Source organism: Ochotona princeps, chromosome 21 (assembly GCF_030435755.1).
Source record: "Ochotona princeps isolate mOchPri1 chromosome 21, mOchPri1.hap1, whole genome shotgun sequence".
In the NCBI taxonomy this organism is placed as follows: Eukaryota; Metazoa; Chordata; class Mammalia; order Lagomorpha; family Ochotonidae; genus Ochotona; species Ochotona princeps.
In genome coordinates, this window is record NC_080852.1 from 7,009,154 (window position 1) to 7,022,081 (window position 12,928).

A 12,928-nucleotide genomic window follows, 5' to 3' on the forward strand; every position below is an offset into this window, starting at 1 on the left:
CACTCTTGGTGGAAACGTGAACTAGTACAACCAGTCGCGAGACCAGTTTGGAGAATCCTCAGAGTTTTAAAATAGATCTACCATATCAACCAGACTGCGCCCTCTGGGAATTGACCCAAATGAAGTGAAATCAGCTTCCAAAAGAGATATTTGTACACCCGTGTTTATTGTAACTCAATTTATCATAGCTAAGATGTGGAGTTAATCGACGACTGGATAAAGAAAGTGGTATGTACTCACTGTGGAATACTACTGAGCCATAAAAAGGAGTGAAATCCTGTCTTTTGCAGCAAATTGTCTGCAGCTGGAACCCATTATGTTAGTGAAATAATCCAGTCCCAAAAAGATAACTATCATCCATTTCCATGGTCTGTGGTAAATAACGCACAAAGTACAAAACAGGTAATCTATGTGAATGAGGGGGACATTTTGAGATTTGACAATTGTCTGCAGTCTTTGTCTATGCTCTCGAGCAATTGTAGAGGGTTTTTTTTTCCTACTTGGTATTTCTTGAAATCTTTACCCAATGAAGTGGTCACAAAGTGAAAAGAAAAAAATGTTATTGCAAAAAAAAAAAAAAGAGAGAGAGAGAATAACAAGGAGGAGGCTGGGGTGGAAGCTATCACTGTGCTCCCAAACATGTATTGTGCAATCCATGAAGTTTCACTTTGTGTAGATAAAGCAACAATAAATTAATCATGAGTAATAATGGTCCTGCAGCCATGTCTGTCAGAGGCAAGGGTGAGCAGGAACAGCTGGTACCACTTCTGTCACCAGAATGTGGCCAACAGCTCTTCAGAGAACACCTCTGGACATGACAGGACACGCAACTCTTTCTCTCACCCACCCTAACACCAAGACACATTCCCTGCCGTCTTCTGAAAGTGCCCCCATTCTCAGAAAGAAAAAGGCAGGACAGCCATCTGCTACTAACCACGTTTCTCTTCGGCAGCCTCCTGAGTCACTTCTCCTCGCCCACCAGCAATCCCAGCTCAAATGACTGTGTTTCACCACGTGGCCGCTTTTCATAGCCTGAGGACCTGCTTTCTCTCTGCTTGCCCCGAGGCCTCTGGGTGAGGGAGGACGGCCCCTGCACATCTTCTCTCCTGCAGGGATTTCCTCTTGAAACTGTTTTCTCCTCCACATCAAAGCCCTCTGGCAACAGAGAAACCTCAGCCCATCAGGGGTTATATACATATATAAATACATCCATCCATTCCTCTAACCCTGGTTTTTATCAACAGCCATTCCTCTGTGTGGGCACAAAAGTGCATTTCATGGGCAGTTGACATGATCGATGGCCCCAGCACCCTGAACGGCAACCACAGACGTTTTCCTGCAAACCCCTGCATGAAGTCCATGGTGTCCTTGGTGTGTATTCAGAGCTGTTGCTCGACGGCATTCAGTTCAAGGAAACCTCACTGCACAGCAAGAAAATCTGTGCACAGCATGATGCAGCCACAGGCTCTGCAGCAAAGGAAATTCCATTGCAGAGGGAACATCAGCCGGCCCCATGAGAGCCAACTCCTCCGGCCCCCTGTCAGTCGGTTCTGTGGAAGCTCACAGCAGCTGGGGAAAGTCTGGGTAGTGTTTTCCCTCCCCATTCTTGGATAAGAGGCCCAGAATCTTTGTATCTAAATCAGAATTCTCCAAGCTTGAATCAAAATCACAGGGGGAAAGACAGGAAAAGAGCGTAGGGGGGATGATGCCACATTAGGAATTGGATTTGAGTGTGTGTCCCCAAAATTCCTGTGTTGGAAGCTTGTCTCATATGGCCATGTTAAGAGCTGCAGAGACCTTTAAGCAGGGAGAGAAGTGGAGAAGGCAGCTCCCGGCAGCTCAACCACATCAGTACCCAGGAATGGGGGATGGCCACCCAATGTCATTCCGGGGTCTCCAATGCGGAGCATCTTCTGAGGATACTGCTTAAGAGGATTGGATAGTTCTGAGATGCTGGTGATTTCATTGCTCCAAGGTTGAGGAAATCCTTCCAAGATCCATTTGCTGACATAGTCCACCTTAGAGTCTCGATTCGCTCAGATACTCGTTGTCAAAGCTTGAGTCGGAGAGCTGTCCAACTTGTTCAGCCCTCCACGGTACTAGACGTCATCTGCAGGCTTCAATGAACTGGTTGGCATGTCCTCCATGAGCAGCTGGGCATGCCATCTGCTGCACAGGCCTCAGCAACCATGGAGACCCAGCTCTGACATATGCACTCCACAGACAACAGTTTCCATGATTTTCACCATGACCAGAGTCTTGAGTCCAATGATTCAGTTTGGGGGTACCTCCCCAAAGAAACCTCACCAGAGGTGACTCCAGGCCTCACTCCTGTGTGTGACAGCCAGTGTGGGGTCTGGCTCAGTCCATCAGCCACATCAGCCCACACACGTGTCTCATACACAAACCACAGCCCTATCTCACAGGCAAACTAGTGGGTGCTGCGGCCCAGCTCAATCCTGCCCACTACACACTTGGTCCTCACACATCCCAGCGATAAGTACAGCCTAGTCAGAACAACCTCCAATAACCCCCATCAGGCCCACCCCCAGCCCTGCTTCCTGTGCACAACAGTATGTGCAACAAACTGTTCCAGTCCATCCCGCATCCAAATCAGCTTTTGTACACATCAATAGATGCTGCAGTCTAGCACAGACACCACTATCCCACCCTCAGAAGGTACCATCGCCTGTCCAGCCAGGCCTGCCCCCAGCACCACTTCTTATGCTTACCAGTGAGAGAAGCAGACCACAATTTCCCTACTGGGCCCACTCCCAGCCCCAGATCCTGCACTTTTCAGGTGGTTCTGTTTGTCTAACCTGACAAGACTTGCCCCTAGTCCCAGCACCTGCTAGCCGATGCTGTGGCAAAGCCAAACCAGCCTGCATAGACTCTAGTCATGTACATACTAATACATATAGTTATTTAGCCCAGTCTGGCTCTGCTCCTAACCCATCTCACATGCAGGTCAACAGGCTTTGTAGCCCTGCCCAGTCTGGTCTTGCCCCCAGTCCCAGCTCTCCTACTCACCAGTTGGAGCAGTGGCCCAGCAGGTGAGCCCCCACAGTGACCCAGTCTGACATGACCTGCCCCACCTCAGCACTCATCAGCAAGTGCTGCAGCCTGACTTGGCCCTGCCTTCCCCCAGTTTCAACTCATGCTTGTGGGTGATGCAGCCTAGCCCAGCCAGAACTGCCCCCAGTCACAGACCTAATGGGAACTGGTGGTATTGTGGGCCAATCCAGCCTGTCCTGCACCCCATCCTGATTCTCACATCTTCCAGTGGGTGCCTTGAAGTGGACCAGCCTAATCTGCCCACATATGCTGGCAGGGTACTATAACCTGGCCTTGTGTGGGCTGCTCAGTCTTAGTTCTTGTGCTCACCTTCAGGACTGTGTCCTGACAAAGGAGGCCCCAAATTCCTCTATTAGGTCACCTTCCATTTACAGAACTAAAGTACACCGGTGGGTTCTTGGCCTAGCCTGACTTGGCTCACCTCCTGTTGCCAGGTACAGTGGCCTTGTCTGAGCAGCCCACACTCATTTCAGCTCTTACTGTTAATTGCTACAGCCCATCCCTGCTTGGTCCACCCCTGGACCCAGCTCTCATATGGTTTAGTGGGTGTAGAGACCTAGCCCAATCTGCTGTGTACCTACCCTGGTTCTTGAGAGCACCAACAGGTGCTGAAGCCTAGCCCAGTCGGGCACACGAAGATTCAGTCCACACCCATGCCAAAGGATATTGAAGCCATGTCTAGCCCAGCTCGCTGCCCCTATTCAGACTCTCATACTCACCAATGGGAACTACAGCCCAACAGGGATGTCCCCTTAGTTCCCCAACCAATCTCACTCCCAGCCACAAATTTTGCACATGCTGATGGTTGCTTTGACCCAGCCTAACATAACCTATCACCAAGCTTGGCCTTTGCCATAAGATGCTGCAGCCTGACTTGGCCTGGCCTGCCCCTAGTCCCAACTATTATTGGTGGGTGCCACAGTCTAGCCTTTCCCAGACTGCCTCCATCCCTAGCATTCATGCAAACAGGTAGGTGTGATAGCCTAGTCTAGCTTGGCAAGGCTCACACCCCATCCTGGCTCCTGTGCATGCCAATGTGCTATGGTTAAGCCTGGCCTGCCCAGTTTGTCCCCCACCCCTTCCCCAGAGTCCCTCACACACCTGCTGACAACTAAACCAGCCCTGCCTGGCCTGACCAGCACCCAGCCCTGATTCACAAGCTCACCAACAGGAGCCATGACCCAAGTTCCCTGACCAGGCCCACTTTCAGACCCAGACCTCATCCATTGTCAGCAAGTGCTAGGCCCTTAACTGCACAGTCTGTCCCCTGATGACACACCTACAGTCTCATCCTTTGTGTGTTTTGGTGGATTTTGCAGCCTGGCCCACCCAACAGACAATTCTTAGGTGCTCCTACAGGTACTACATCCTGGAGCAGCCCAACCTGTTCCAAACTGTAGTACTCATGAGTGTTTCTGGGTTCCATGGTCATGACTAGCTCAGCTCATCACCTCACCCCATCCCCAGCGTTCAAGCAAATCAGCTAATATAGCAGTCCCATAGGAGGTGAGCCCACGATCTCCCATAGAATCAGCTCCCAGACCTAGTTCTCTAGAGAGCTGGTTAGTGTTATGACCCAACCTAACATGGTCCACACCCTCACTGGCAGGTACTGTGGTGGAGCTCTGCCAGGCAGGCCACCCACCCATGACTTTCAGGTGTGCAGGTCTCAGGTGCATGTGTCCTAACTCAGGTCTCCCACATGGGCAAGTGTATTAATTTGACCTCCAAAGATCCTCCGGTTTCCCTTCTCTAAACCACCAATCTCAACCCCCTAGCTTACCTGCAAGTGCAAAAGCCTGATTGGTGGACGTCCTGCAGAAGTCACTCCTCACTTGTCACATTCTCCTTCAGCACACTGCTCCCTCCCGCACATGTCCAGATCTTCCCTGAGCAATCCACAGATCCCTAGACCCAGAGATCCCCAAGCCCGGTCCTCTGGCTGTGTGCTGTGCTAGCCTGGGGCCTTGTCTACGTACCAGAGCCAATACACACTCATGGACTGGTGCCCAGACCCTGTCTCCCCCACACATTAAAAAAAAAAAAGTAGAAGAGGGAAGTATGCTGGCACACTGATACAATTAACATAAATTTGGCAGTAACCAGGCCCAGAATGCCCATCAACTATAAGCTGCTTTTCTCCCAGTAGCGTAACATTTGTCTAGGTACAATCCAACCTAGGCGGTTGCATATAACTGGAGAGATTTCCAGGTTCTCACTTAATGGATGCCTATCTTGAAGGGCTAATGAGTGCCTGGGAGCCTGCATTTTAAACATAGATTCTTTCTTATTCATCTGGTGTATTTGTCACTATAACCCAATACCTGAAACCGAGTAGTAAATAAATTAAAGAGGTTTACTTAGCACATAATTCAGGATATCTAAGAGCATGGCATACATATCACCCTGGCAAACACTGGGAATTAATGGGAGATGCTGTTGACTTCTGCCCAGCGTCTTAATTTTCCTCCTAGCTCATAGATTCATGACAGTTTTTTTTTTTTCAATAGCATGTAAAACCTTGTAAAGTCCCCAAGAAAACCCAGTACAGTTTTCCCTCAATGTGGCTGCATTCTTAGACAATACATGTGGCATCAGTGCCTGATAGAACAATGCTGTGTGTGTAAATGTCCATCAGGCCTACCTAGCGCATACAGATAAGCATAATAGTTTCACTTGTGGATCAGGTAGGTGTGCCAAATACTGCAGCTGTTTTGGTGTTCACAATTTCCCCTCGTTTACACATGGAATTATAATATGACCCAGAAATTCCACTCCATGGCATACCTCCGAGAGAAACAGCAGCTTAAGTACATAAAGAAAGGTGGGCGTCTGTGCCCAAGGCAGCATTATAGAGAAGAACTGCAAAGAGGAAGCAACTCCAATATCCCTCGATGGATACACTGAAGAGGAGAAAGCACTCATGTCTGTGAACCTTGCTAATAGCGCGCTGTGTGAAAGATGCCTGTCACCAAGGGCCACACGTTGTCTCATCCTATTTGCATCAAAGATTCAAAATAAACGCAGAAGAGCAAATCAGCCATTTCCTAATGACTGGGGTGGGAGATTAAGCAGTTGCTATGGTTATGGTCTTTTGTAAGGAGCAAGAGAAGGATTAATGCAAACGTCCTAAAAGTCACTAATGGGATAATTTTATAACTCTTAGGATAACTTAAAAAAATGAATTGTGTACTTCAATTAGATGAGTTCCATGATATGCAAATTGTTTCAATGATGGTATTTTTTAATCCCTGCAGATCAGAAAACAATATATTAGTGTGTGAGACTATATTGTAACCCTCTATATGCTTTTTGCTTAAGATATTTAGATTCTATTCCACTTATTATCTCAAATGCAGGACAATAGTAACAACCTCATATCTTCTCACAGTGCTAAATTAGGTCTCCCAGAAAACCATTTGCATAAAACAATTCTTTCTTGCCATGGATTGGCTCAGACATTCAGAGTTAAGCCAATCAGTAGTTTGGGGACACAGTGATCACATGACCTGCATTGACCCAATCGCAATAGAAAGACATTTTATCCAATGCTTTTAAGGAGTCTCTTTTTCTCTCTCCCTCTGGATGTGAATAGAGACATCTGCTTTACGTCATCTCAGATGCCATTTTGAGGTGCGTGGAACCAGCTGCAGCATGAACCTCATGCGGCTGGTGAGAAAGAGCTGGAGTTCATGGCTCAACTGCTTAATTGACCAACTCGTGCTATTCAGTAAAATAAAAAGTTCCCTTTCTGTTTTAACCATTTTGAGGTAGATCTTCTATGAAATCAGAACCGAAGTGACAGAGAAGTGACAGTGAGATTTGCTGCTACCTTGAGGTCCAAGAACATCTGCCTATTTCTTGAAAGACTTCCAGCTCTGTCAAGGGAGACAAAGAAGACCACAGAACATGTTTTAGGCCCTGAACCGCTGGATGAGGGTTCAAGTCAGGCCCTAGACTTAAAGCATGCCGGGGCAGGGTGAAATGCACAAGCCAGATCGATAAGACACATAAATGAGGGAATAGCCAAAGGAAAAGTCCATGGGCGATGATACCTGCACTATCTGTGTCCTTTTAGAGTCTCCTATTCCTTGTAGCTATTCACAAGCGTCCCTTTTATTTATGTCAATATTCTAAGACTATTGTTTCATATTCTATTAGTAGTCTAATGTCTGATGAGTTTTCTTCTTATTCTGCAGTTTCTGTCAGTTCTTACTCTGAGTACTTTGTTTCCTTGTGTGCATGGTCATATTTAATTGCGCATTAATCAACATTCTTAAACAGAATTGTGGGGAATTCTGTGTAGCTTAAGCAAAAGATACCTGTCTGGAGATGATCTGAGTTGGCCTCTAGTACACACCTGTGAGCGTAGTCAGTCTAGGGCAATCTGAATGTAAACTCCTGGACTGAGATGATGGTTTTCACAATTGAGAAGCACACTGTCAGTGCCAGCATCATCCCACCCTATCAGTTCTAAGCACACACTCAGTGCACTTCATACACAACACCACACCTGAACGTCACAGGAACCCTATGATGCGAGTGTCCCAGTTATCCCAAAACAGCTGAGAGAAAACTAGGGCATAGGGCATTACATGATTAACCAATCCACAGACACAGAGCCGATCATTGGCAGAAATACTAAAGCCCTAGAACCTAAAATCCTATATACCGCAGCCTATTTGCTAAGAAAATAAGCACTTATTACTCGTCAGTGGAAGCTATTGTTCTTACGGGTTTAAACAAAATGGAAACGAACCAACAACAACATCGCTCAGGTTGATTTGAGATGAAGTCCATTAATCTCCAATTGCCTACACACTGCATGGGTGGATTGGATTGAGTATGACTGGTTGTGAAACATCAAACAAGGTTTGAAGATGACAGGAAGCTAGTCTTAAACACATCAGCAACAACAACAAAAACAATAGGTCCTTGGGAACCACAAGCACCACTAAATTTGTAACTGAACATAAAATTATTTTTCAGGAAAAGAGAAAGTTCTTCAGAGAGTTTGTCAGTAACAAGCTGAATAAATTATTGACAAAACAATTTAGAGGAACTTCTTAGAATTCTCTATTGACATCAACTGGAGAGTAAGTATGAATTGAGAGGCCCCAAGTGGCACTTTCTGGAGGCGCTTAGGCCCATTATTCTGCCACACTGATCAGATTTTCATTGGTGATGCTTGGAACCGGGCCGTCATGTGCTCTGGGTAATGAGGCCAGTGAGCCAGATGAGTTGATGTATTATCATTGCCTTAGGGTAGGCCTTCCTCATTACTCACCTGCACAATTAACATTGATTCTAGAGTGGACTCCAACTCTTGGCTGACTGTGGGGACTGCTGGTCTTTGACTCTCAGCACAGTGAAGTCACATTCACCTCCTTGGTTCAGGCAGCAAGGATTTCTTGAACTTGTGTTTCTCTCTAGTCATTGAGGGATTCGTGGTGAACAGCCACCTGCATAGTCCTTGCTCTATTGGGATGCACGATCTAATGAGGGACTCTGGTCACACAATAACCAAAGGCAAGTGCACAATGACAAACAGATACACTCAGTGAAAGAAAACCACTCTGGATGTTAAGACTGATGCATTCCATGGACTTGCGGGGGAGCTCCAGTGAAAAGTAACATTTGAATGCAAAACTGAAGGATGTAGTTTTACCAGGAGCAAACCATGCATGCCAAAATACTCATGGTTGCAAAGGTCCTACACCACAGTATGAAATAGTCCATCAACAATAATTAGGTTTATGAATGAATGCATGTGTGACTCAGACCAACAACCAACACCACTAATGCTCTTACCTCGTGCCAGCAGCTACGTTAAGTGTTTAATTTACACCAGCTCATTCAACCTCCACACAACCCTAGGTGGTAGATGCTATCATTATCTCCATTTTTCAGATGAGAAAACTCAGTTACTGAAAAACTCAAGAACCTGGGTTAAAGATGAAAACCAGGCTTTTCTGAATCACCTATGGAATCCATGAAGTAAACCATTAAACAGGGCAAAAATGGTAGGCTGAAACGGTGAGCCCCAGTTCTGAAACAAAGCCAGCAAAATCCAGGAGCAAGTTTCTTTAAAAGTTATGAGCTGCTAGAAGGAATATGCAGTATAAAGTGGTTTTCAAAAATCTCGTGGCAAATTCATATCATGAAAAAAAATTGTAGGTGATTTCAAGATTTTTCTGTATTAATATAAACTTACCATTAATTCCATTCTCCCATAGATATTTTGAGGTCACGTCGTAAGGATTGTATTGATGTCCTAAAAATTCAGTTTAAGTGTCATTATTTTTTTTCAAAATGACACTTTAAGTTGTAAATGTGCAATGAAAAATAGTGGCAGAGAACAATAAAACAAAACTAAGAGTAGAAACGGATGAAAGGAAGACAAAAAAAATATTCACACAGTGAGCACTGCTTCTTTTGAGTATTTTTCTCCTATAAATTTGAAACAGCAATTTCACTGCACTAAACATTCTGGACAAATCCTCTTTTGTTCTTTCCCTGTGACTCCAAGTTTTGGAACAAGGTGAAGGTCAACCCAATTTTCTAGGGGCCTTCCCGCTAATCCATCAGCCAATAGAATGTCTGATGCTGTGGACGTCATGAACATCATCTCCTTCTGGGACTGTTTCCCTGTTTCTGCCATCTCGAAAAGAATGATAGTTATCCCTTTGTCTCCAAGTGCAAGACATATTGAGAATTAGGAAATTCTGGAAAATCCCTCCTTTCTTCCCAGGGAGGGGCCCTGCTGTGAAACTCATCCTGCTTGTCAGCTAAGACCTTGTTTCCTTTCAGAGTTGCATGAATCCCAAATCCAAGTGAAATCCTAGGATGGCGGGGCCAGGCAGGCAGGCAGGCAGCCAGCAGCCCTGCCAATGCTAGTCAGCCTCAGCCAACCACAGCATCATTCATTAGCCCAGAATCTTCCAAGCAACACTTACCCTTGAATGTTCTGCTCACGCTTTTATATCAAGTCAAACATTCCAGGGGACCAAGGGCTGTTAGTTTACTTTAATGGCTCCCTCCCTTTGCTCCAGCCCCTCCCACTTCGTCTCTGTCTTTTTCTATTGTCGTTTGTTTCTCCTCCCATTTTTGTTTCTTTTCTCCAGCCACTCCTAGGAGCAAGCTCCGGCAGGGGATGGTTCAAAGTCGACTATTTTTGCTCTCGCTGTGGAGAATGTTTATAACATATGGAAACTCAGGCCTGTGGTTTAACATCATGTATATTTTCTGAACAAGAACAACAGAAAAGGACTGGTTCCCAGATTCAGCAGATAACTTGAACCCCACAGACAACTTTCTGTATATACCTTGTCCTGGGAATCTGAGCTGACCCTGACAGCTCCAGAGACTGTAAAATTGTCCCTACAGGTGTGAGAGCTAGGATGGGGCGGGCTCACTCTCTACAGATACTAACTTTGTGACCAGTGACTCATTGTTGTGAAAGACAAAATTCAAAACAAGCTACATGCAACAAGAAATATTGTGAGCATCCTGTGTGTGACCTGATTAAGTTATTCCTCCTTTTCATCCAACCAAGTTACCCCTAAAATGTTTTTGGATACATGTACCATTCCATTAGAACGCACTTAATCTTGAATACATTTTACCATGAAATATGAACATAGTAATTACAGAATTTTCCATTCAGCATCCCCTATCATATTCCTAGCATATTGGATTCTCTTAGAATAGCATTTAACTGTTTTCATATGGGCTCCAGCAGACATCCTGGAAGATTTGAAATAGCCGGTAATTTCACTGCACTAGAACTCCGTAAAGACACTCTCCCTTTCTCTCTCTCCCTCTCTCTCTTCCTCCCTCCTTTCCTCCTCCTCCTCCCCCCATCTTCTGCTATGATTCCAAGTTTTGAAATAAGACTAAGGTCTACCTAATTTGCTAAGAGCCTCCTGCTGATTCATCAGCTGATAGCTAGTCTGCAATCTTCAGGCCAATTAAACTGGTTCACAAAGCATTGCTCAGCAGATAAATATGAAGGGGGAATGTGCAGGAGGTCTTCTTTTATCTCTACTTGAAATCAGAAGGAGCCAGGCAGGCTGACTGCTGTGTGTCAGGGTGGGCGGGAAGCAACCCACTAGTGTCCACTAAAAACGATGCTGACGGTAGCAAAGCTCACGTTGTCATTGCTGACAGAGTGGCGCCCAAGCCAGTGAACTCTGCTTTTCTAGCTCATGGGGAGGTTTCCGTGGGAGGTTTCCATCCTCAGGAGGTTTCTACCCTGCATCACATCCTTGGGGAGGGAGGGACTTGGATTGTCTCAGCTGTTCTGCTGGCTCACACTGGGCAGCCTCCGCCTGTTCTGATCCTTTCTGAGGTTCTGTGATGTCAGCATCACAGAGCGTGGGCCAGTCCCGGGGGGTGAGAGTCTGAGAAAACTGGTTCAACTGGGCTGTGACTCCCTTGGCTTTGGATGGATTTTTTTTCCTGTTCTTTTTTCTCTTCTGTGTAAGTTCACTCTAGAGAAGTAAAAACTCCAAGAAAACAGAAAATGGTCAAAGTCAGATATACAGAGAGGAGGAGAGACAGAGAGGAAGATCTTCCGTCCGGTGGTTCACAACAGCTAAAGCTGAGCCTGTCTGAAGCTAGGAGCCTCTTCCAGGTTTCCCACGCAGGTACAGCATCCCAAGGCTTTGGGCCATCCTTGACTGTTTTCCCAGGCCACAAGCAGGGAGCTGGATGGAATATGGGTCGCCAGGATTAGAATCAGCACCCATATGGGATCCTGGTGTGATCAAGGAGAGGATTTTAGCCACTAGGATACTGCACCAGGTCCTACATGGTTGTATTTTGAGTAGAATTACATGACAGAATGTCATGACTTGGGGAACATGAAGTTGACCCTGAGAAGCACTGGCAGGTGAGGTTCTGCCTCCTGGGATCCTGCTATCCTACAGGATGCCTTTCAAATGAATACATATATCTTCTTGCAATAATGCATGCTTAAAATATAATGGAATAACTTATCTTCAAAAGACATCACAAAAGGGAATGTCAGTGTTTGATAACTGCCTAGCTTTAAGGAAAGGAATGGGAATGTCAAAAGAATTTTGAAGATGCCCCCTGGGGGTTGGGGTGCAGAGTCCAGAACTGAGAAATACAACTAACGGGATGCTAGTTACAGTGTGTTTAAATGCATGTGTAAGTTAGGTTCACATTATGACTTCTAATTTTGACAGATGTGCAAAGCACTTTCAGATCCTGAATAACGGAAGCATGATGTGAGAACAGAGGATACAGACCAGAGAAAGCAGATTAGGTGTGAACTGCAGAGTGATGTTTGAAGACAAATCAATGGACTAGATTATTTTAGATGTCTTGGAAAGGCACAGGGAGATATGGGTGGATGACTAAACATTAGTGGCTTTCTTGTGTCACAGTGGAAGAAACTCGAAAGAGAGTAAGAACAGCATCACAGGAACTGAGAAAAGAGAATTGCAAGGTCAAGTCAGTTTCGACCGGTGCTTATGTCAGGTCAAGCAGACAGAAGACCAAAAGGAGGTACGAGGAGTTGGCGAGTGAGAGGTGAGGAGTGATTCTCAAGAAACCGTTTCTTAAACCACTGTGGACAGAGGCCAAAGGAAGCAGAAACAGCCAGGGAGAGGAGGAGATGGCTGCTAGGTCTTGAGGCCACATGACCGTCCTCGTGAGATCCTGATTCCGAAGATAAACTTGTCAGTCTAATGTTCCTCCACTCAGGCACCAAACCAACGTGTGGGGGACCACTGTGTGCTTCAGCATCACTGTCCATAGAATGCTCCAGTGCTAGCATGTACTGTACACCACCCTTTGGATGCTCAAAATACTCGTCAACACAGCA